Here is a 22,214-nt window from a genome sequence, read left to right on the forward strand (position 1 = left end):
TTAATCATTCGTACACACGCATCCCTTGTTAAACATTCTTTTTTGAAAACTATTAAATTCCTTACATCCCACACTGTCTCTTTTATACAAGCCATTAACATCCACAAAATTCTCTCCTTCACACCCTCAATCTTACCCTCACCAAACATCAAAACTTCATAAGAAAAAACAGAAATACCAGTCAATCCTACTACCATCTTCAATAATTTTCCCATCAATTCTCTAACAAACACACAATTCCAAAAAACATGTACAACATTCTCTCTCCCTCCACAACCTTCCCTCGGACACATTTCAGACCTCGCTAACCTCCTTCCATACTGTACCTCTCTCGTTGCCAAACAATTATGCACTGCCATCCACGCTATATCCCTCTGTCTATTACCTATTTCTATCTCATTTATCCTCTTCCACACTCTTATACTCTGATTTTCATTCAAACCGTCAATACCAATTACAGTTTCCTTCCCGTCCAAAATTTTAAAAACCTTTTTCTTGTCACACCATTCCTCACAGGAAACATTCTGCAAACCATACTTACACATACAAACTTCAATCCTCTTATAAAACCAGGGTAAAATTAAACACAATGGTTTAGTCCGTTCCACCACACACAAACCATACTTTCTCAAACTCATTCCGGCTGCATATTTCAACATACACGCAATCACATTGTCTTTTTTACTAATTCTAATACACATTCGAACATAATGAATTAATAAAAATCTACTCACATCCGGAACATTCATACCCCCATTTTTGCGTTGTTTTACCACTTTCACTCTTTCCAATCTTTCCATTCTACTCCCCCAGAAAAACAAAAAAATTATTCTATTCAACTTTCTTAAACTCTTATCATTAATAGGAAAAACAAAATTTAAATATAACATAATAGGTAACAGGATTGCTTTAATAATTAATACCTTGCCTTCAAACGATAACACTCTATCATTCCACAAGCCAATCTTCTGATTCACACGACAAACTACTCTATTCCAACTCTCTTTCCCTTTTAATTCCTCATCGTATTTAACTCCCAACACTTCAATCTCGTTCTCAACCACTGGCCATCCACATAACTCTAACTCACTCCATCTCCCAAAAGCTTTACAAGCACATTTATCCCAATTTACTCTGAACCCACTAGTCATACAAAACACTTCCACTAACAATTTCACTCTCCGTAAACCAGCTTGCGTTCTACATATAACAGTTACGTCATCCATGTACCCGATCACTTTCAAACTCCTCGCATTGCTCCCTGGAACTTCAACACCCCTCACCACTTTGTCATTCATAATACTACGTAATAAAGGTTCAATCACGCAAATAAAAAGCACCGGCGACAAGGGGCAACCTTGTCTCACTCCTGAATGCACACAAAAGCTTTTTGTCATCCATCCATTTACTTGCACCACACTCTCAATCCCCTCATATAAACATTTGATCCAATTTATCACTTTCATCGGCAAACCCATTCTATCTAAAATCTCAAACATAAACTCATGCGCAACTCTATCATACGCTTTTTCAAAATCTATTGTTGCAATCGCCACTTCAATTTTCCTTTCCTTACAGAACCACAATACATCTCTCAAAACAATCAAACTCTCTGCAATCTGTCTACCAGGCACAGCACACACTTGCTCCTCTCCCACCATACTTACAATCACTCCTTTCATTCTATTAGCAATCACCTTCGCTATGATTTTGTAATCAACATTTAACAGTGTTATCGGCCTCCAATTTCTCAAGTCGCTCCTTTCACCTTTTTTATAAATTAACACAATTACTCCCTTTCTCATAGATCCAGACAGCATACCATGACTTAAAACCAACTTACATACTTCAACAAAATCTTCCTCAATTACCTCCCAAAACATCCGATAAAATTCAACAGATAAACCATCACTCCCTGGAGTTTTATTACATTTAAACTGAGAAATAGTATCAATTATCTCCTTTTTATTCACGTCTCTTTCTAACCACCTCACATCATCTTCACTCAATCTACTCTCAATACCATTCAACACTTCCTCTTCTAAACTAACATTTCGCTTTTTTTCCCCATATAAATGCTTATAAAACCTTCTTACTTCATTCAACATTTCCTCCTTACTTTGAACTAACTCACCTTCCTCATTCAAAACTCCATCCATCCCTTTTCTACATTCATACGCTTTTTTAAAAAAGAATCTCGTGCATTTCTCATCATTTTCCATTACCTTCAACTTAGCTGCAAAAACAATCTTTCTACCTAAAGCTTCCAAACATTTTCCTCTATTCTCTCTTGCCTCCTTCAATTCATCATCCACTTCCCATCCACCTTCTCTCAATTTACACAGATAGTCTATCCTTCTTCGAAATTTATCCAAACACTCACTTTCTTGCCTTGCTATCATACAACCTTTATTTTGAAAAAAATATTTTGTTTCTCTTTTCACCCATTCCCACCATTCAATCAAATTCTTAAAGTTATTCTTACATTTCCTCCATACTGCATACTTTCTACTATATTCCATTCTTACATTTTCATCCACCAGCATACTAACATTCAATTTCCAAAACCCTCTGCCAAAAACTAATTTTTCATCCAACCTCACCTTGCATCCCAATAACATATGGTCTGAAAAAGAAACACTCCATGTGCGTAGAGATTCCACCTTAACACCCTGCGAAATAAAACAAAAGTCTATACGAGATCTTACTGAACCTTTATCACTCACAAACGTAAATTTTTCATCATCCCCTATCACCCCTATCGTGTCTATAAGTCCAAAATCCTTGATTAGGTTTTTTAACATTTTCCCTGTACTATCTAATTTATACCCGTCACCCAAACCTACCCTATCTTCCTTCCTAATGATACAATTAAAATCCCCACACAAAAATGTGATTTCCCTCCCTGGCAACACCAACCCCAAACACTCAAAAACCTCCAATCTTTCATTCTTATTAACTGGTGCGTACACATTTATTAACCTATACTCAATACCTCTATACAGAAAATAAACTATTAATACCCTCCCTGAAACAATTTCTAGTGTCTTCAAAATAGTAAATTCCCACCCCTTAAATAACACCGCCACACCAATATTTTTACCCACACCAAAAGAAAAAAAACTTGGACCCTTTTCCCATTTAGAAATTATTGGTTTATCTGTCAGCCCACATTCTTGTAGACAGATGATCTGAAAAGTTAGTTTTCTCAAAAAATCAAAAACAACAGCTCTTCTCACTGCAGACTTAATACTCCTCACATTGAGGGTGGCTACTTGGAACATAGATCAGAGGTTATACAACCTCATCATATCACGTTCCATCATCTGATCCACAGCTTCCTTCTTGGTCTACATTGAAACCAGTAATGTCAAACAAACGTGACACCGCTTGGGAATCAAAAACCGGTGAATATGACCCAGAAACTTCAGACTCAGACCGCTCTCCAAACTCAGGGGAAGAAACCACCATTAGCTTTGGAAAGTCTTCAGTATGAAGCTCTTTGCCTTTTCTTTTTTGCTTCTTTGAAGCAGGAACCATTTTACTGGTACCCTCTTCATCCTCAGCTGCTATATCTAGGGGGCCTGCTATTTCTTCTTCCATTGCAACTGGTTCCACCGCTTCCACTGCCTCGCCTACAAGTGCAACCTTATTTTCTTCCTTCTCTTTCTTTTTAACCAAGTCTGCTGCCATAATTTCTGCATGTCTTTCTTCATGCTCCTGTCTGGACCGTAATTGTGTGCCAAAGGTTGGGATAAACGGAATCTGCACTTTTTTCCCATCGCTCATACTTGTACTTGCAGACTCCGTTTGACGTGACCCGTCTGCAGGCCCTGCCCAGGGGGGACCCTTCGTCAAATCCGGGCAGAATCTAGCCATATGGCGCTCAGACCCGCATAAATCACATTTCCGCCTTTCAGCACATTCTGACGCAGTATGTCCCTCCCCAAAGCAATTCCTGCAGCACATACCTTTAGCACATTCCACCATCACGTGTCCAAACTGAAAACAATTTCTACAAAATTTTGGTTGTCCAGGGTAGAACAAATAACCTCGGTTCCCTCCAATTGAAAAGTTCTGAGGCGGATGTTTCAAACCACCCGTCTCAGAAGGATCTGTTCGTAAAACAACAAAAAATTTTCTTTTGCCATTATACACACCGAAGGTGTTAACTAACTTCACTGGGTTAGACACCTGTGAACAGTACCTACTTAGAAAGGTCTTTATCTCCTCATCGGTAACAAAGGGGTTGTACATATGCACGCACATAGGTATCCTTGATACCGGAACAAAAGGAATAAACTTGATACCTTTCAGTATATCCTCTTCTATCTTCAAATTCAGCCTCTCCATGACAGTAGACACGTGAACTTGCTCCGTAAAGGTAACGTCATATATGCCTCGGGCCTGGAAGTCCTGTACGCAGAACAACCAAGCCCTCGGCACTCCCAACAGCTCCTCCAGGATTTCACGTTGAACAACGTATAAACCTACCTCGTTCCTTCTCTCCGCAACCACAAAAACCCTGATGGTCTTAGGAATCGAGGGGCCGCCTCCCTCCATCGCAGATCGCCTCCCGTTTCCGGAGTCAGCGCGGATCGCCCCCCAATAGCAGCATCCAGACCGTGTCCCCACTGGGAGAACACAGTCCGGAAGGCCGAGGGGCTAGCGTTGCCGATCCTCCGGAACCTTCTGGTAAGTCAAGAATAAACTTGATCTTAGCCAAAAGGCCGAGAAGCGATAACCAGAATGGGCGCCCAGCTACTCACCTGCCGTTCGCTGGCGCTTGTTCAGCTTGCGGTGAGCCTTGGCCACAGTGCCGCCTTTTCCTCATCTAGGTGTAAGCTGGCTACAAATAGCAACAGAGACAAAGTCACCAGAGCAGCAAACAACCTCTAAACCCTTGAAACCCAGCTCCCCTTCTTATCCTTGTCCATTCCTCCCCCTCCCCTCCAGACATACCTTGCACCTCTGTCTCTCCTGCTCAGCTGCTACCGCTGATAAGGTGCCTAACGAGGTTGCTGGATCACCTGGTCTGGTCCTCTTCAGCTGCAAGTAGGGTAGATAGAGCAAGCAATTAAGCACCACCTGCTGATTGCTCGCAATCACTCAATAATGCAATTAATTAAACCTTTCTTTAATTGATTGATAACCTAGATGTTGCTCAGATTTCCCTCCAAAACGTTTGTGCTGTCATTGCAAAGACCAGCATGCTGCAGGCTGCAGCAAATTTGCATAATTAATCCCGCCCACTTTTCCAACACTGATAATGCACGCTGCCAGCCAGCCAGCCAGCCAGCCAGCCAGCCAGCAATACATACTCTGACTTCTTCACAATGGATATGTACTGGACACTTTTATTCCATGAAGTGATTACACAGATTTACATGATAACAATGATTAAATAAATACATGGGATCAGGTGAACAGAATTGCATCGTGCACAGCACATGATAGAGAATAACAATCAGACTAGCGATCAATCCAAACGAAACAATAACAGTTAACAAACATTGCTACAAGTGTCCATAATTCAAGGAATGTCATGTTTTTGGTCCGTTCCGTCCAGGCTTCTTTCAGGCATGCCATGCCGCAGACAGGGGGAGGCAGAGCTCGCACTTAGACAGAACAGAGAAAAAAGCAGGGAAGGGAAGGAAGGAGAACAAGTTTGCCTTCGTTCTCGCCAAGTGAGAGTCCAGTGGCTTGCTTTTCCTTTTTGCATTTTTTGTTCAATCAATCAATCTATTTTTTAACCAGAATAAGAGAGGTGCACCGGTCCTGGAGGTACTGCAATACCAGGTCAATGCGTGGAGTGGACAGAGCAAGCTCTTCTTCCATCTCCCTGTTCCAAAAATCCATTTAATATATGGTCCCCAGATAGGGGACGTATCAGATATTAAACTGATAAGAACAGATTTTTTTTTTTTTTTTTTTTTTTTTTTTTATTTAACCACTCAGTCACAGAGCTTTTCCTCCAGTTGAAATTCAAGGAACCTCTCAATAACATCATCATGATCTTTGCAATAAAATAATAATAAGAAATAAACATCACATAAATCACAAAAACAACAATTCCCACCACCCTCAAACCACAGCAAACCACCCACCCACCCATCGAAAAAACCCCCACTGCAAACACATTTAAAACAAAAATTCTTAACCACAGACATTCTTACCTTCCTACTTACCCCATATATTTAGCAATCAAATAAACATCATAGTCCATTGATAAACCCACACACCCCTCCACCCAACATTACCTATACCCACCTCTGTTCTTCCATTTTAACCTACATGAAAATCAAATGGTACAGATTAATTCAATCAAAAATCATTAATATTTACATACTAAACCCATTTTTTTTTTTTCCTTTTTCATATATTAACATATTTACTTCAATTTCTAATTAACACATAAATATATACATAACTTTGTCAATAATCACCCACCACCCTCCATTTCTTATACAACTTTTTTACCTTCCTATTAAATCACACAAACCCACCACCTGCTTCCTCTCTACGCACACCATTTTTTCCATTTTTTTGTTTTCCAAATACCTTCAGCATCCATTTCACCAAACTTTCTCACATCTCTCAAATAATATAAATACATTTTACCTTTAATCATTCGTACACACGCATCCCTTGTTAAACATTCTTTTTTGAAAACTATTAAATTCCTTACATCCCACACTGTCTCTTTTATACAAGCCATTAACATCCACAAAATTCTCTCCTTCACACCCTCAATCTTACCCTCAACAAACATCAAAACTTCATAAGAAAAAACAGAAATACCAGTCAATCCTACTACCATCTTCAATAATTTTTCCATCAATTCTCTAACAAACACACAATTCCAAAAAACATGTACAACATTCTCTCTCCCTCCACAACCTTCCCTCGGACACATTTCAGACCTCGCTAACCTCCTTCCATACTGTACCTCTCTCGTTGCCAAACAATTATGCACTGCCATCCACGCTATATCCCTCTGTCTATTACCTATTTCTATCTCATTTATCCTCTTCCACACTCTTATACTCTGATTTTCATTCAAACCGTCAATACCAATTACAGTTTCCTTCCCGTCCAAAATTTTAAAAACCTTTTTCTTGTCACACCATTCCTCACTGGAAACATTCTGCAAACCATACTTACACATACAAACTTCAATCCTCTTATAAAACCAGGGTAAAATTAAACACAATGGTTTAGTCCGTTCCACCACACACAAACCATACTTTCTCAAACTCATTCCGGCTGCATATTTCAACATACACGCAATCACATTGTCTTTTTTACTAATTCTAATACACATTCGAACATAATGAATTAATAAAAATCTACTCACATCCGGAACATTCATACCCCCATTTTTGCGTTGTTTTACCACTTTCACTCTTTCCAATCTTTCCATTCTACTCCCCCAGAAAAACAAAAAAATTATTCTATTCAACTTTCTTAAACTCTTATCATTAATAGGAAAAACAAAATTTAAATATAACATAATAGGTAACAGGATTGCTTTAATAATTAATACCTTGCCTTCAAACGATAACACTCTATCATTCCACAAGCCAATCTTCTGATTCACACGACAAACTACTCTATTCCAACTCTCTTTCCCTTTTAATTCCTCATCGTATTTAACTCCCAACACTTCAATCTCGTTCTCAACCACTGGCCATCCACATAACTCTAACTCACTCCATCTCCCAAAAGCTTTACAAGCACATTTATCCCAATTTACTCTGAACCCACTAGTCATACAAAACACTTCCACTAACAATTTCACTCTCCGTAAACCAGCTTGCGTTCTACATATAACAGTTACGTCATCCATGTACCCGATCACTTTCAAACTCCTCGCATTGCTCCCTGGAACTTCAACACCCCTCACCACTTTGTCATTCATAATACTACGTAATAAAGGTTCAATCACGCAAATAAAAAGCACCGGCGACAAGGGGCAACCTTGTCTCACTCCTGAATGCACACAAAAGCTTTTTGTCATCCATCCATTTACTTGCACCACACTCTCAATCCCCTCATATAAACATTTGATCCAATTTATCACTTTCATCGGCAAACCCATTCTATCTAAAATCTCAAACATAAACTCATGCGCAACTCTATCATACGCTTTTTCAAAATCTATTGTTGCAATCGCCACTTCAATTTTCCTTTCCTTACAGAACCACAATACATCTCTCAAAACAATCAAACTCTCTGCAATCTGTCTACCAGGCACAGCACACACTTGCTCCTCTCCCACCATACTTACAATCACTCCTTTCATTCTATTAGCAATCACCTTCGCTATGATTTTGTAATCAACATTTAACAGTGTTATCGGCCTCCAATTTCTCAAGTCGCTCCTTTCACCTTTTTTATAAATTAACACAATTACTCCCTTTCTCATAGATCCAGACAGCATACCATGACTTAAAACCAACTTACATACTTCAACAAAATCTTCCTCAATTACCTCCCAAAACATCCGATAAAATTCAACAGATAAACCATCACTCCCTGGAGTTTTATTACATTTAAACTGAGAAATAGTATCAATTATCTCCTTTTTATTCACGTCTCTTTCTAACCACCTCACATCATCTTCACTCAATCTACTCTCAATACCATTCAACACTTCCTCTTCTAAACTAACATTTCGCTTTTTTCCCCCATATAAATGCTTATAAAACCTTCTTACTTCATTCAACATTTCCTCCTTACTTTGAACTAACTCACCTTCCTCATTCAAAACTCCATCCATCCCTTTTCTACATTCATACGCTTTTTTAAAAAAGAATCTCGTGCATTTCTCATCATTTTCCATTACCTTCAACTTAGCTGCAAAAACAATCTTTCTACCTAAAGCTTCCAAACATTTTCCTCTATTCTCTCTTGCCTCCTTTAATTCATCATCCACTTCCCATCCACCTTCTCTCAATTTACACAGATAGTCTATCCTTCTTCGAAATTTATCCAAACACTCACTTTCTTGCCTTGCTATCATACAACCTTTATTTTGAAAAAAATATTTTGTTTCTCTTTTCACCCATTCCCACCATTCAATCAAATTCTTAAAGTTATTCTTACATTTCCTCCATACTGCATACTTTCTACTATATTCCATTCTTACATTTTCATCCACCAGCATACTAACATTCAATTTCCAAAACCCTCTGCCAAAAACTAATTTTTCATCCAACCTCACCTTACATCCCAATAACATATGGTCTGAAAAAGAAACACTCCATGTGCGTAGAGATTCCACCTTAACACCCTGCGAAATAAAACAAAAGTCTATACGAGATCTTACTGAACCTTTATCACTCACAAACGTAAATTTTTCATCATCCCCTATCACCCCTATCGTGTCTATAAGTCCAAAATCCTTGATTAGGTTTTTTAACATTTTCCCTGTACTATCTAATTTATACCCGTCACCCAAACCTACCCTATCTTCCTTCCTAATGATACAATTAAAATCCCCACACAAAAATGTGATTTCCCTCCCTGGCAACACCAACCCCAAACACTCAAAAACCTCCAATCTTTCATTCTTATTAACTGGTGCGTACACATTTATTAACCTATACTCAATACCTCTATACAGAAAATAAACTATTAATACCCTCCCTGAAACAATTTCTAGTGTCTTCAAAATAGTAAATTCCCACCCCTTAAATAACACCGCCACACCAATATTTTTACCCACACCAAAAGAAAAAAAACTTGGACCCTTTTCCCATTTAGAAATTATTGGTTTATCTGTCAGCCCACATTCTTGTAGACAGATGATCTGAAAAGTTAGTTTTCTCAAAAAATCAAAAACAACAGCTCTTCTCACTGCAGACTTAATACTCCTCACATTGAGGGTGGCTACTTGGAACATAGATCAGAGGTTATACAACCTCATCATATCACGTTCCATCATCTGATCCACAGCTTCCTTCTTGGTCTACATTGAAACCAGTAATGTCAAACAAACGTGACACCGCTTGGGAATCAAAAACCGGTGAATATGACCCAGAAACTTCAGACTCAGACCGCTCTCCAAACTCAGGGGAAGAAACCACCATTAGCTTTGGAAAGTCTTCAGTATGAAGCTCTTTGCCTTTTCTTTTTTGCTTCTTTGAAGCAGGAACCATTTTACTGGTACCCTCTTCATCCTCAGCTGCTATATCTAGGGGGCCTGCTATTTCTTCTTCCATTGCAACTGGTTCCACCGCTTCCACTGCCTCGCCTACAAGTGCAACCTTATTTTCTTCCTTCTCTTTCTTTTTAACCAAGTCTGCTGCCATAATTTCTGCATGTCTTTCTTCATGCTCCTGTCTGGACCGTAATTGTGTGCCAAAGGTTGGGATAAACGGAATCTGCACTTTTTTCCCATCGCTCATACTTGTACTTGCAGACTCCGTTTGACGTGACCCGTCTGCAGGCCCTGCCCAGGGGGGACCCTTCGTCAAATCCGGGCAGAATCTAGCCATATGGCGCTCAGACCCGCATAAATCACATTTCCGCCTTTCAGCACATTCTGACGCAGTATGTCCCTCCCCAAAGCAATTCCTGCAGCACATACCTTTAGCACATTCCACCATCACGTGTCCAAACTGAAAACAATTTCTACAAAATTTTGGTTGTCCAGGGTAGAACAAATAACCTCGGTTCCCTCCAATTGAAAAGTTCTGAGGCGGATGTTTCAAACCACCCGTCTCAGAAGGATCTGTTCGTAAAACAACAAAAAATTTTCTTTTGCCATTATACACACCGAAGGTGTTAGACACCTGTGAACAGTACCTACTTAGAAAGGTCTTTATCTCCTCATCGGTAACAAAGGGGTTGTACATATGCACGCACATAGGTATCCTTGATACCGGAACAAAAGGAATAAACTTGATACCTTTCAGTATATCCTCTTCTATCTTCAAATTCAGCCTCTCCATGACAGTAGACACGTGAACTTGCTCCGTAAAGGTAACGTCATATATGCCTCGGGCCTGGAAGTCCTGTACGCAGAACAACCAAGCCCTCGGCACTCCCAACAGCTCCTCCAGGATTTCACGTTGAACAACGTATAAACCTACCTCGTTCCTTCTCTCCGCAACCACAAAAACCCTGATGGTCTTAGGAATCGAGGGGCCGCCTCCCTCCATCGCAGATCGCCTCCCGTTTCCGGAGTCAGCGCGGATCGCCCCCCAATAGCAGCATCCAGACCGTGTCCCCACTGGGAGAACACAGTCCGGAAGGCCGAGGGGCTAGCGTTGCCGATCCTCCGGAACCTTCTGGTAAGTCAAGAATAAACTTGATCTTAGCCAAAAGGCCGAGAAGCGATAACCAGAATGGGCGCCCAGCTACTCACCTGCCGTTCGCTGGCGCTTGTTCAGCTTGCGGTGAGCCTTGGCCACAGTGCCGCCTTTTCCTCATCTAGGTGTAAGCTGGCTACAAATAGCAACAGAGACAAAGTCACCAGAGCAGCAAACAACCTCTAAACCCTTGAAACCCAGCTCCCCTTCTTATCCTTGTCCATTCCTCCCCCTCCCCTCCAGACATACCTTGCACCTCTGTCTCTCCTGCTCAGCTGCTACCGCTGATAAGGTGCCTAACGAGGTTGCTGGATCACCTGGTCTGGTCCTCTTCAGCTGCAAGTAGGGTAGATAGAGCAAGCAATTAAGCACCACCTGCTGATTGCTCGCAATCACTCAATAATGCAATTAATTAAACCTTTCTTTAATTGATTGATAACCTAGATGTTGCTCAGATTTCCCTCCAAAACGTTTGTGCTGTCATTGCAAAGACCAGCATGCTGCAGGCTGCAGCAAATTTGCATAATTAATCCCGCCCACTTTTCCAACACTGATAATGCACGCTGCCAGCCAGCCAGCCAGCCAGCCAGCCAGCCAGCCAGCCAGCAATACATACTCTGACTTCTTCACAATGGATATGTACTGGACACTTTTATTCCATGAAGTGATTACACAGATTTACATGATAACAATGATTAAATAAATACATGGGATCAGGTGAACAGAATTGCATCGTGCACAGCACATGATAGAGAATAACAATCAGACTAGCGATCAATCCAAACGAAACAATAACAGTTAACAAACATTGCTACAAGTGTCCATAATTCAAGGAATGTCATGTTTTTGGTCCGTTCCGTCCAGGCTTCTTTCAGGCATGCCATGCCGCAGACAGGGGGAGGCAGAGCTCGCACTTAGACAGAACAGAGAAAAAAGCAGGGAAGGGAAGGAAGGAGAACAAGTTTGCCTTCGTTCTCGCCAAGTGAGAGTCCAGTGGCTTGCTTTTCCTTTTTGCATTTTTTGTTCAATCAATCAATCTATTTTTTAACCAGAATAAGAGAGGTGCACCGGTCCTGGAGGTACTGCAATACCAGGTCAATGCGTGGAGTGGACAGAGCAAGCTCTTCTTCCATCTCCCTGTTCCAAAAATCCATTTAATATATGGTCCCCAGATAGGGGACGTATCAGATATTAAACTGATAAGAACAGATACTACACTTGATCTTAGCCAAAAGGCCGAGAAGCGATAACCAGAATGGGCGCCCAGCTACTCACCTGCCGTTCGCTGGCGCTTGTTCAGCTTGCGGTGAGCCTTGGCCACAGTGCCGCCTTTTCCTCATCTAGGTGTAAGCTGGCTACAAATAGCAACAGAGACAAAGTCACCAGAGCAGCAAACAACCTCTAAACCCTTGAAACCCAGCTCCCCTTCTTATCCTTGTCCATTCCTCCCCCTCCCCTCCAGACATACCTTGCACCTCTGTCTCTCCTGCTCAGCTGCTACCGCTGATAAGGTGCCTAACGAGGTTGCTGGATCACCTGGTCTGGTCCTCTTCAGCTGCAAGTAGGGTAGATAGAGCAAGCAATTAAGCACCACCTGCTGATTGCTCGCAATCACTCAATAATGCAATTAATTAAACCTTTCTTTAATTGATTGATAACCTAGATGTTGCTCAGATTTCCCTCCAAAACGTTTGTGCTGTCATTGCAAAGACCAGCATGCTGCAGGCTGCAGCAAATTTGCATAATTAATCCCGCCCACTTTTCCAACACTGATAATGCACGCTGCCAGCCAGCCAGCCAGCCAGCCAGCCAGCAATACATACTCTGACTTCTTCACAATGGATATGTACTGGACACTTTTATTCCATGAAGTGATTACACAGATTTACATGATAACAATGATTAAATAAATACATGGGATCAGGTGAACAGAATTGCATCGTGCACAGCACATGATAGAGAATAACAATCAGACTAGCGATCAATCCAAACGAAACAATAACAGTTAACAAACATTGCTACAAGTGTCCATAATTCAAGGAATGTCATGTTTTTGGTCCGTTCCGTCCAGGCTTCTTTCAGGCATGCCATGCCGCAGACAGGGGGAGGCAGAGCTCGCACTTAGACAGAACAGAGAAAAAAGCAGGGAAGGGAAGGAAGGAGAACAAGTTTGCCTTCGTTCTCGCCAAGTGAGAGTCCAGTGGCTTGCTTTTCCTTTTTGCATTTTTTGTTCAATCAATCAATCTATTTTTTAACCAGAATAAGAGAGGTGCACCGGTCCTGGAGGTACTGCAATACCAGGTCAATGCGTGGAGTGGACAGAGCAAGCTCTTCTTCCATCTCCCTGTTCCAAAAATCCATTTAATATATGGTCCCCAGATAGGGGACGTATCAGATATTAAACTGATAAGAACAGATTTTTTTTTTTTTTTTTTTTTTAACCACTCAGTCACAGAGCATTTCCTCCAGATGATATTCAAGGAATCTCTCAGATAACATCCTCATGGTCTTTTTCAGTAAAATTTAATAACAAACACAACACAGCAATAACCACAACAAACCCATCACCACCCCATAAACCACAGCAAACCCCCACACCAAAATCACTGCAAAACAATATATACCTACCCCATTCATCCAATCATTCATACTTACCCCATTTTTTTTTTTTTTAAACATAATGTATCATTAAACTTAGAACAAAATTAATACACAATTTTTTACAATTATATAAAAAAACACAACACCCCCACCACCCACTCATTACCTCTTCCCTCCATTAAATATTTTCTTCCTTCCTAAACCAAATCAAATACATATTTATTAACACATAAATACAACAACCCTTTCACCAAAATTTTTTTTTTTTTTTTTTTTTTTTTTATATAAACATAATGTATCATTAAACTTAGAACAAAATTAATACGCAATTTTTTACAATTATATAAAAAAACACAACACCCCCACCACCCACTCATTACCTCTTCCCTCCATTAAATATTTTCTTCCTTCCTAAACCAAATCAAATACATATTTATTAACACATAAATACAACAACCCTTTCACCAAAATTTTTTTTTTTTTTTTTAATTTTTTTTTTTTTTTTTCAACCACTTAATTTACTTAAAAAATACCCACCACCATCTTGCTATGCACACCATTTTTTCCACTTAACAGTTTTCCATATTCCTTCTGCATCCAATTCACCTTTTCTCCTTACATCCATTAAGTAATACAAATACATTCTCCCCCTAATCATCCTTACACATCCATCCACTGAAATACACTCATTTTTATAAATTAACAGATTTCTTACATCCCAAATCACTTCTTTTATACACGCCATCATCAACCACAACACTTTCTCCTTTTCCTTCTCTACTTGACATAACCCAAATAATAATACCTCAAAAGAAAAAATTTTAATACCTGACACACCTACTACCAACTTCAAACATTTCCTCATCACTTCTCTCACAAAAGCACAATTCCATAACATATGTACCACATTTTCACGATCGCCACATCCTTCCCTCGGACACACTTCAGATCTCGCAAGTCTTCTTCCATACTGAAACTCTCTTGTAGGTAACACATTATGTACAGCCATCCATGCCACATCTCTCTGTCTATTTAAAATTCCTTGTTCATTCATCCTCTTCCATACTTTTTTACTCTCACCAACCGTCAATCCATCAATTCCCAATAACTCTTCCTTATCTTGTAATATTAAAAAAACCTTTTTCTTTGTACACCAATCATCTATTGATACATTCATCAATTCATATTTTATCATACATTCCTCAATTTTCTTGTAAAACCACGGTATAATAAAACGATAAGGTTTAGTCCTAACCAATTCATATAATCCATATTTCCTCAACACCATTCCTGCCTCATACTTTAACATACATGCTATCATACTTTCTTTTAAACTAATTTTCACACACATTCTTACATATTGTATTAATAAAATTTGTTCTAAATTTGGTACACCCATTCCTCCATTCTCTCTCTTTCTCATTACTTTTTCCCTGCTCAATCTCTCCATTCTGCTACCCCCAAAAAATAAGAATATTATCCTAACTAACTTTCTTAAACATCCATACCTTACTGGAAATATAAAATTTATATACAACATTATTGGGATTAAAACTGCCTTTATAATTAAAACTTTCCCTTCAAAAGATAAAATTCTTTCATTCCAATACCCAATCTTCTGATTTACTCTATTTACCACTCTATTCCAACTCTCCTTCCCTTTCAACTCCTCATCAAACATTACACCCAATATTTTTATTTCATTCTCCACTATAGGCCATCCACTCAACTCTAATTCTCTCCACCTACCAAACGTCTTACATGCACATTTATTCCAATTTACCTTAAAACCACTCGCCATACAAAAGATCTCTACCAATAATTTAATCCGTCTTAACCCTGCTTGAGATTTGCAAACCACAGTCACGTCATCCATATAACCAATCACTTTCAATCTCCTCGCACCACTACCTGGGATTTCCACACCTTTCACCATCTTCTCATCTCTTATACTTTGAAGTAGCGGTTCAATCACGCATATAAACAAAATAGGGGACAAAGGACAACCCTGTCGCACCCCGGATTTTACTTTAAAAGCATCAGTCACCCATCCATTCACCTGTACTACACTTTCAATATTCACATACATACATTTTATCCACTCTAATAATTTACAAGGCACTCCCATTCTTTCCAATATATTAAACATAAAATCATGCGCTACCCTATCATAAGCTTTCTCAAAATCAATCGTAGCAACCGCTACTTCTTGTTTTCTTTCCATACAATCAAATAAAACATCTCTTAAACCTATCATACACTCCGCAATCTGTCTCCCAGGTACTGCACATATTTGCTCTTCTCCAATCATATCTTCAATCACATTCTTCATTCTGTTTGCAATTATTTTTGCTAAAATTTTATAATCAGAATTCAGCAGGGTTATCGGTCTCCAATTTTTTAAATCATTTTTTTCACCTTTTTTAAAAATTAAAACAATCATACCTTTCTTCATTGATTCAGCCAATTCACCCCTATGCAACACACATTTACACATTTCCACAAAATCATCTTCAATCACTTCCCAACACATTCTATAAAATTCTATTGGTAGTCCATCCATTCCCGGTGTTTTGTTCAATTTAAAATTATTAATCGTATCTCTTACTTCTTTTTTATCAATCTCTTTTACCAACCCACAAACATCTTCTTCTCTAATTCCTTTTTCAATTTTCTTTAAAAAAATCATTCTCCAAACCTCTATCTCTTACTTTCAAATCATACAAATTTTCATAAAACATTTGAACCTCCTTTAACATAGGACCATTTTCTTTCAATAAAACACCATCCTTATCTAAAATACCATCCATACATCTCCGCCCATCATATGCTTTTCTGGAAAAAAACCTTGTACACTTCTCATCATTTTCTATTACCTCCATTCTCGCAGCAAACACTATTTTTCTTCCCTTTTCCTCTAAACATTTTTTCTTTTTTTCTCTTGCTTCTTCTAAATCCTCTTTCACATCCCATCCCAAATCTCTCAATTTACATAAATAATCTATTCTTTTTATCCACTCATCAAAACATTCTCTCTCTCTCTTTGCACGTTCCCATCCTTTCCTTTTAAAAAATTGCTTTGTTTTAAATTTAACCCATTCCCACCATTCAATCAAACTGACAAAATTATCTTTACATTCCTTCCACTTCTTATAATTTAAAAAATAACATTCTCTCACTTCATCATCCATTAGCATACTCACATTTAATTTCCATGTACCTTTTCCAAATTCCATTCTCTCATCCACTTGTACTTTACATTCTAACATTACGTGATCTGAAAACGATACCTTGTGCATAGCAAGACTTTCAGCCACAACACCCTGTGAAGTAAAACAAAAATCAATACGTGATTTCACACTTCCTTTGTCACAATAATATGTAAATACCTCATTACTCTTTGCTACATCCACCATATCCTTCAAACCAAAATCCCTAATCATATTTTTTAACATTTTCCCAGTTTTATCCAAATTATATTCCTGTCCTTGTCCCACCCTATCCTCCCTCCTAATTATACAATTAAAGTCCCCTATCAGAAACATCACTTCCCTCCCTGGTAAATACACCCTCAAACATTCAAACACATTCATTCTATCATTTCTATTTACTGGTGAATATACATTGCAAACCTTAAACATAATACCCCTAAACAAAAAATAAACAATTAAAACCCTCCCAGACACGACTTCACACACCTTAACAATATCAAAATCCCTCCCTTTAAACAGAATAGCCACCCCTTCATTTTTACCTACACCATAAGAAAAAAAAGCAGGGCCCAAAACCCACTTTGCCAGATGTGGCTTTTCACTTAGGCAACATTCCTGCAAGCAAAAAACATTACAATTAATTTTATGCAAAAAATCAAAAATAAATGCTCGCCTTGTTGCAGTTTTTATGCTCCGTACATTAAGGGAACATATCACAAACATGAGTCAGAGGAAATATTCCTCATCACGCCTCACGTACCCTCATCCGAAACTTTCTGTTTTTCATGTCTCAACGAGACACCAGGCTCTTTAGTAAGTTTCGACTGACTCGGAGTCTTACCAACCAGGGAGACTGAAACTGAAGCTTCAGACTGCGTAGCTTCACTCCCGTCCGATGACAGTTCCATAAGCAATTTAGGAAATCCTTCTGAGGACTTCTGGCTCTTCCTCCTTTTCTTTGTAGCCCTATTGACTTTTAGCTCATCCTCACCTGAATCAACTATATCGGTTGGACCTGTCACCACTTCCATAGCCTCAGCAATCTCCACGTTTTCCGCAGCTAGAATAGCTTCATCCTTTTTAGCTTCTTTTTTCGCAGCATCCTCAGCCATAATCTTTGCATGGCGATCCTCTATTTCTTCTATTGACCTAACTTGTGTACCATACGTAGGTATAAATGGAATCCGGATCTTGGTTTTAACCGCTGAGGTCTTCCCTGTACCCTCAACACCAACACTACCACCAACACCAACACTTTCAGCTCCCTCTACCTGAGGAGGGTCCTGTTTCAACAAATTAGGACAAGTCCTAGCCATGTGCCTTTCAGAGCCACAAAGATCGCACTTTCTGCGCTCTGCACACTCGGATGCCGTATGTCCTTCGCCATAACAGTTACGACAACACATTCCTTTTTGGCATTCTTCTGACAAATGCCCAAACTGAAAACAGTTTCGGCAGTATTTAGGCTGCCCCGGGTAAAAAAGATACCCTCTATTCCCCCCAATTGAGAAATTTTGGGGGGGGTGCTTTAACCTACTTAGTTCAGAGCTATCAGGTCTCAACGCCACAAAAAATTTCCTCTTCCCATTATATACACCAAACATATTTACAAGGCATAATGGTTTGGACACAGTTGAACAGTACCTGCTCAGAAACAGCATGATTTCTTCGTCCGTCACGAAAGGATTGTACATATGTACTACCAAAGGGATTTTCGCAATTGGGACATAAGGAAGAAAAGTAATACCTTCCAGTATAGGCTCCATCGCTTTCTGTCTGTACCTTTCCATCAGCGTAGTTACCTGCTCCTGCTCGAAAAATGAGACATCATAAATACCTCTAGCTGGAAAATCTTGTACACAAAACAGCCAGTCACGAGATATCTTCAAAAGGTCTTCCAGGATTTCTTTCTGAACAGTGTACAGGCTCACATCCCTTCTCCTTTCCTCCGCTACGAATACTCGGACGGACTTAGGGTAAGATGGCGCCCCTCTCTCCATCCTCGGGGATCACCTCTCGTTTCCAGCACCCGGCTCAGGTCGTCCCCCAATAGCAGCAGCCGGACTGCGTCCTCCAAAGGAAGACACAGCCGGAAGGCCGAGGGACTAGCGTCACCAGGCACCGGAACCTTCTGACCAGACCAGCTGTTACACTTGATCTTAGCCAAAAGGCCGAGAAGCGATAACCAGAATGGGCGCCCAGCTACTCACCTGCCGTTCGCTGGCGCTTGTTCAGCTTGCGGTGAGCCTTGGGCACAGTGCCGCCTTTTCCTCATCTAGGTGTAAGCTGGCTACAAATAGCAACAGAGACAAAGTCACCACAGCAGCAAACAACCTCTAAGCCCTTGAAACCCAGCTCCCCTTCTTAACCTTGTCCATTCCTCCCCTCCCCTCCAGACATACCTTGCACCTCTGTCTCTCCAGCTCAGCTGCTACCGCTGATAAGGTGCCTAACGAGGTTGCTGGATCACCTGGTCTGTTCCTCTTCAGCTGCAAGTAGGGTAGATAGAGCAAGCAATTAAGCACCACCTGCTGATTGCTCGCAATCACTCAATAATGCAATTAATTAAACCTTTAATTGATAACCTAGATGTTGCTCAGATTTCCCTCCAAAACGTTTGTGCTGTCATTGCAAAGACCAGCATGCTGCAGGCTGCAGCAAATTTGCATAATTAATCCCGCCCACTTTTCCAACACTGATAATGCACGCTGCCAGCCAGCCAGCCAGCCATACATACTCTGACTTCTTCACAATGGATATGTACTGGACACTTTTATTCCAGTAAGTGATTACACAGATTTACACGATAACAATGATTAAATACATGGGATCAATCAGGTGAACAGAATTGAATCATGCACAGCACATGATAGATAATAACAATCAGACTAGCGATCAATCCAAACGAAACAATAACAAACATTGCTACAAGTGTCCATAATTCAAGGAATGTAATGTTTTTGGTCCGTTCCGTCCAGGCTTCATTCAGGCATGCCATGCCGCAGACAGGGGGAGGCAGAGCTCGCACTTAGACAGAACAGAGAAAAAACATAAATTTTACTTACCGAAAATTTCTTTTTCCTGAAGATTAGAGGCAGTGCTTATACCACAGGGATATCCAATCTGGAGGGAAAAAACAGGCAGGCAAATCTCCAAACATTTTAATCCCTCCCCTAATTACCTCCTTTCCCATAAGTAGCAGCTCCTCCTGATCATCCCCAGACAATACATAAGCCAAATAGCTGCAAAATTACTTAGTTTATTAGAAAAAAGGGGCGGGAATTGTAGCACTGCCTCTAATCTTCAGGAAAAAGAAATTTTCGGTAAGTAAAATTTATGTTTTTCCTTTCAGATTAGAGGCAGTGCTTATACCACAGGGATATAATAAAGCAGATCCAGAGGGCGGGTTCATTTCACTACTGCTTGAAGCACCTTGCGCCCAAAAGCTGCATCCTCCGAGGCCAGTATGTCCAACTTGTAGTGTTTTGAGAAAGTATGGAGCGAGGACCACGTAGCCGCTGAACAAATCTGAGAAGGAGAAGCAGCTGCTCGCAGAGCCCAGGACGTCGAAACAGATCTAGTAGAATGGGCTTTTAACGGGCCTGCATGATCCATGCCATTCTTGGAATACGCCAACTGAATACAATCCTTCAGCCATCTAGCCAGAGAACTTTTCGAAACCTTCATGCCTTTTCTTGGGCCCTTGAATAATACAAAAATACTGTTATCCTTCCTGAAGGATTCTGTTGCTTTTAGATATTGCAAAAGACATCTCTTTACGTCTAGGCAGTGAAATTTGCTTTCCAAGGCATTAGATGGATTCTGACAAAAAGTTGGTAAGACCACTTCCTGGTTAACATTTGAAACAGAAAAAACTTTCGGGCTGAATGAAGGATCGAGCTTTAGAACCACCTTGTCCTGATGAAAAACTAAAAAAGGAAAATTTGCCCGAAGAGCTTGGATCTCACATACTCTTTTAGCAGATGTAATAGCCACCAAAAAAACAATTTTCAATGAAACGAGCTTTAGGGAAGCTTCCTCCAATGGTTCAAAGGGCGGCTCACAAAGCGCGGAAAGGACTAAGTTTAGATCCCAGGGAGGACAGGTTTCCCTAACATAGGGCACCAAACGAGTCAGAGCTCTGAAGAACCTAGAAATCAGAACATTTGAGGCCAGGCATCTGAGGGAGAAGAAACTGATAGCAGAAACTTGTAATTTCAACGATGCAGGTTTAAGGCCTTTTGCAAATCCCATCTGAAGGAAGCTTAGGATCTTCTGAATGGACGCGGAAACCGGGTTGACTTTAAACCTACAACACCACTGACAAAATATCTTCCAAATTCTAGTGTAGATCTTAGACGTCGATTCCTTGTTAGTTGCCAACAGGATCTTAATCACTTCAGGATCCAGACCTTTGCTCTCTAAAATCTGGAATTCAGAAACCAAGCCGTCAACTGGAATTTCCGAAGGGTCGGAAGAGGCACCAAGGCGTCCTCTAGAATTTCTCCTGAAAGCGGCAACTTCCAAAAGGTGGCCCCCGGAAAGTTCAGGAGAACCGAGAACCAACTTCTCCTCGGCCACCATGGAAGGATTAGGATAATTCTTACATTTTCCAGCCTTACTTTTTGAAGTATTCTGGGAATAAGCACTACTGGCGGAAAGATATAAGCCAGGTTGAACTTCCATGGAACTGACAGGGCATCTATGAAATCCGGCCTGTCCGCTGGATTTAGGGAAGCAAACCGTCTTGTCTTCCTGTTCATTCTGGATGCCATCAGGTCTATCTCTGGAACACCGAAGCGGTCTGTGATGAAATTGAAAGTTCTGCATGACAGGGACCAATCTGCTTGTTTCAAATGATGCCTGCTCAGGGCATCTGCCACCACATTGAATTTTCCTAAAATGTGAACTGCAGAGATGGACATAAGGTGCACTTCTGCCCACAGCATGATCATTGAACACAGGCTTTCTAATCTTGTTGATCTCGTACCTCCCTGTTTGTTCAAATATGCCACTGTCGTACGATTGTCTGAACGAATTTGAATATGTCGCTTTTTGATGAGAAACTGAAACGCCAAGAGTG

The 22,214-nt window shown here is 40.2% G+C and overlaps 1 non-coding gene and 2 pseudogenes across 1 annotated transcript; all 3 read right to left on the bottom strand.

Annotated features, from left to right (window-relative positions):
• Positions 1–5,762: 5,762 nt before the first annotated feature.
• LOC134584195 (U2 spliceosomal RNA) lies at positions 5,763–5,970 on the bottom strand (annotated as a pseudogene).
• Positions 5,971–12,375: 6,405 nt separating this feature from the next.
• On the bottom strand, positions 12,376–12,566 carry LOC134583959 (U2 spliceosomal RNA). Its single transcript, XR_010086325.1, has one exon. It is a non-coding gene; the product is annotated as a U2 spliceosomal RNA (small nuclear RNA).
• A 1,016-nt stretch (positions 12,567–13,582) lies between these two features.
• On the bottom strand, positions 13,583–13,794 carry LOC134584183 (U2 spliceosomal RNA; annotated as a pseudogene).
• Between the last annotated feature and the right edge of the window lie 8,420 nt (positions 13,795–22,214).

Source organism: Pelobates fuscus, chromosome 13 (genome assembly GCF_036172605.1).
Source record: "Pelobates fuscus isolate aPelFus1 chromosome 13, aPelFus1.pri, whole genome shotgun sequence".
NCBI lineage: Eukaryota > Metazoa > Chordata > Amphibia > Anura > Pelobatidae > Pelobates > Pelobates fuscus.